The sequence below is a fragment of the Miscanthus floridulus genome, chromosome 2 (assembly GCF_019320115.1).
Source record: "Miscanthus floridulus cultivar M001 chromosome 2, ASM1932011v1, whole genome shotgun sequence".
In the NCBI taxonomy this organism is placed as follows: Eukaryota; Viridiplantae; Streptophyta; class Magnoliopsida; order Poales; family Poaceae; genus Miscanthus; species Miscanthus floridulus.
Window position 1 is genome coordinate 145,815,553 of NC_089581.1, and position 4,520 is coordinate 145,820,072.

The following is a 4,520-nucleotide window of genomic DNA, read 5'->3' on the forward strand; positions in this document are numbered from 1 at the left end:
GGCCAGCTGATTCCAGCGGGCTGGCCCAGTAGCAATAGGAGGATTCGGTTTCAATTTTTCTTTATTATTTAAAAATAGAAATGGTTTGGAAAATGTTTGGGTACTCAAATTTGCTCCAAAACTGTTGAAATAAATTTTTCTAGGTTCCTTATCATCAGATCTACTTGGGAAAATTATTGCATGTCATTTTTGAGATACTTTTCTGTAGAACTTTATTTAATCATGGATATTGCTGATAACTTGAAAAATATGTAGAAAAAAACCTATAGGCTTTAGAAAAATATGATTACAAGTTTGTTGATCTTCTTATGTAATGTACTTCCTAGGAAAAATATATTTCATGCATGTGCTGTGGGAAAATTTTGAGGTGTAGTTCAAGTACCTTTAATGGCTGATTTTTGTTATTTTAGCTAGAGAGCAAACTTTGTATAAAACATGCTTGTGATAATTGTTGTATAGTCATTGTATGCTATGAAGAACATAGGAAAAATACTAACTCTGTTGTTTTACACTTTTCACAGTACAAAGTATTTTTATGTTCATAATCATGCCATAGCTTGTTATTTTTGTGTAGGCTAATCCACTCATTCAAATACCATGAAAATATGATAGTAGACTACTTAGGGTAGTAATGTGCTACGGTAATTTTCTAAGATTTTTCTAAGCAAGAAAAATAGAGGTTGCTATTCAAACCTATTATTAATTAGGGTTTAAGTAAGTGTTGCTTTAAGTGTGATTAAGAAATTAGTGAAGCTTTGGTGTATCTTTGAAGCATTTAATAAGATTTGTTGACTTAACATATTAGTAGTAGAAGAGAATGCAGTAGATGTCATGTGCTTGTAGTATATTTTCTTGGATGATGTTGACTACCTTGCATTCAAGCATATCCCTTGTATTCATCTCATCCGATGCACCGATTGCATAAGCACTTACGCATATTGCATCATACAGGATCGCAAACCGAGAACCCAGTCGTCATGCCCGAGGAGCAGTTCGAGGTGCAGCCGCAGGAAGTGCCCTGTAACACCCTCGGTGTTACGCCTTAATCAAAATATTAAACCATGTCATGAGCATCATGTTTATGTATTATTGCATGTGGTAAATGAGAAATTAAATTTTATTGCACTAATTCTCAAATTGAGCTCTAATTTATTCCTTATCCAAGTTGTCCTTCCAGCACGTCATCTCTCTCCACGTGAGAGCTCCTTAGCCACAAAGTCAAATGATAAATTATTATCATTCACTAATTATTAGCATACCACTTGACAAGATTTATATCTCCATCAATCTCGCGACGCGCCACTGTTATCTCTCGTTGTTCTAATTATCCCGCCTTTACTTCGCTTGCTAATTGCCTTGTAAAATTATCAGCGCACGTCGCGCTGTCGCTGCCATAGTGTGTCGTACACGCTACGCATTTATCTCACTCACAAGTTCAATCGGCAAGCATGCCGCTCGCTCACTACTCTGCAAACACGGTGCATGAATCCTTTCCTCACGCAGCACTGTAGCAGCATGAGTTTCAAACATGTCAGAACCGGTACCAGAGTAGATTTTCAACACGCTAGAATTGCAGCAGCGTAGATTTTCCAACAGCAGCACTGTAGCAGCGCAGAAAGCACTGTTCACCAGTGGAAAACACTGTTCGTGCGTGGAAAACACTGTAGCTTCGCAGAAAACACTGTTTACCCGAGCAAACACGTCGTTCCCGCGGTGTTTTATTACCTTTAAGCAAACTAGTTAGCCACTAATCTTACGACGCGTCACTGTCGCGCCTTTGCTTCTTCATTTCCTACGTCTCCTGCCTTTAAAAGGATACGCCGAGCTATTTCGCTCTGCTGCTCACTTGCTTCTCTCGAATCAAGTTTCTCTGTTCTTACCCGTGAAAGCTACGTCTATCGATTTTCTCCCGTGCTGCAATAATCAGCTGAGGTAACTAGTTTACAATTGATCTTATTCTCTAATGTTTCCTTGACCTGTGGTCTCCTCCTCCATTAATTCTTTTACCTGCATAAATGAACCAGCACCCCACCGCCAAGCACGGTCAGCCCCAAAGCCCACTCCAGTCCTGACGTGCTCGTAAGTCCAAGACCACTCAAAGTTCAATCCTTGAATTAATTCTCTCATGACCAAAGACCACACCACCGCACACGGCACGGAGCCAGAGGACAACCCTGCCAACTCGTTTCGTGCTTCCAGAATACTTAGCTTGTCATGACCACCCACAACCAGTGCTATATATGGTTCTGCTCCGCTCCACGCAGGGTAAGCATTTGCTAAGCTCCCTGGTGTCTCTCCTCTTGCATTGCCTCCGCACATCGATCACCGTAGGTGGCACTTCATTCAATTCTGAGGTAGCTAGCCTGTAAGAATTCCTTCATTCTTCTTCTTATTTTCTTGACTCGCAGTCTCATCTAGTAATTCTAGACCCACAGTCATGTGCAAGTCAACAAGTTCAATTGCGTGATTAGCCTCCTCCAATAATATCATTTTCTTCATCTCTAGAGCTCATTTGAATTTATTTATTGATGGTGAAATAAATTTTGTTAGATTCCTAAATTCATGATCTATCTGTTAGTGTAATTAGTTCGTATAGTTCAGTGATACCTTTAGGGTTACTTTATTATTTTGAAATGCTTATTATGGTTATTTAGAGAATGAATTTTTATGATGCATGGTAGCTAGTGCACCTTGTTTTATTATATATATATAGTAAATTGATATTAACAATAAGGATGCCTTTAGTTGCTAAGATAATACATGAAATGTTTCATACTTGTTTAGTGGGAATAATAGGTAACTTTGCGTATTAGTCATTAGAGTTAGCTTAGTAGCTTGGTAGATGTATTCTTATTTTAAGAGTTGCGGTTGCCTATATATTAATTATTGCATCATCATCACTGCATGCATATAGAGGACGAGCCACTGGAGATCGTGACATTCGGCGAGCAGGAGTACGACGAAGTCATCGAAGAGTACGAGGAGATCCTCGTACAGGAGGACGTTCCGGAGCCACCCGTCACTGACTTTGCTGACACCGCGCCTGCCCAAGGCAAGCCCCAGTGCATAACCCCTATTTTTAAATGATCTGAATATATTTATATGATATACATTTACGTTACAGGCATTTTATGGAAGCTACATGCATAACTATATCCACCATGAGTCCTACTAGTACAGGTCGAGTAGCTGCTATGCTTAGGATGTCGGTAGCGTGAGTAACCTGTCGTTACTAGCAAATAGGTGATTAAACTATGATATCATGATGAAATAATAGAAAGGAAAATGGTGACCGGACAGGGATGTGGATTTGGTACTAGTGGGTGTGAGGGGTTGTGTCCTGCGGCCAACAGGGCATAGCCCGGTTACACTTTTTCCCTGTCTGTGTCGATTAAGGACCGGTCGTTGCATATGACTCTAGGCAAGTCACAGATTATTGTCCCGAGCACATACTTGGGTATGGGCACAGGGAAGGCTTGCTGCTCTCTTCTCGCGGATCCGGCTCTTTCCGGACCAACTGATGGGAAGAGGAGGTGGTGGAGGTCCTTGCACCGCACTGAGTCCGGGACTCAGGATGTGGGGGCTTGGAGTCCAAGTTTGGACGGGGACCTGGACACCCAGGACAGGAGAGTGGTGGGTTAGTCCTGCTTGTGCCTGGGGTACAAGCGGGGCGTGTGTCTTCGGGGCACCCAGCTGGGCACATTGATTCGCGAATCACCGGGTTATCCGGTACGGCTTGTCTGCGGTTTAGCACCGTAGTAAGAACTGGAAGTTGAAAGGAGAAGAAATGGAACTGATTGCTCAACTCTTGCTTGAAAGTAGAATAGGCTTATATAAATTGACTAGATGAAAACTTAATACGGCTGATGATAATAATGTATCAATAAGGACTCACTATTAGTATTGCTTTTTGCTAAAAGAGAACCAGCAAACCATAAAGCCTAGCATATTCCTTGGAGTCGGGAAAGTATTCCCACTATCGGATAAGTCTTGCGAGTACATTGTGTACTCAGGGTTTATTTACTCCTGTTGCAGGTGACGCTTGAGGAGTTCCTTGTGTGGAGGATCCATCTGGTGGGCTCAGACAGAATCCTCGTTATCTTATCGCTAGATGTTATCTTTTAATATTTCGCTGTTTATCATTCCGCACTCTATATTTGGTATTGTAATAATGTACTTTTCAAGAAACTCTAATGTATGAGATAGACTTGTGTTGTAACTCGTTTTCATTATTGGATCCTTGGAAAAAATATGGATCTTTCGGGTTCTCCCTTGGGGTGTGCTCGACGGACATCGCTCGCTGTAGTTACTTTCGAGGTGCTTAGTGTCTGATGGAAGACGAGCGCCTTCATAAGTACGCTATTTCAGGTGGTTCTGCCACATGCCCGAAGCCGACGAGGAGGACGTTGAGGAACTTCCGGAGTGCCCCAATCACCGCCCGAGCTCCTTCGAGAGAGGCAAGCCCCGGAGCATTTTCTCCCGGTTTGCAATTATTAATTAAATGCTTTACTTTAATTGAT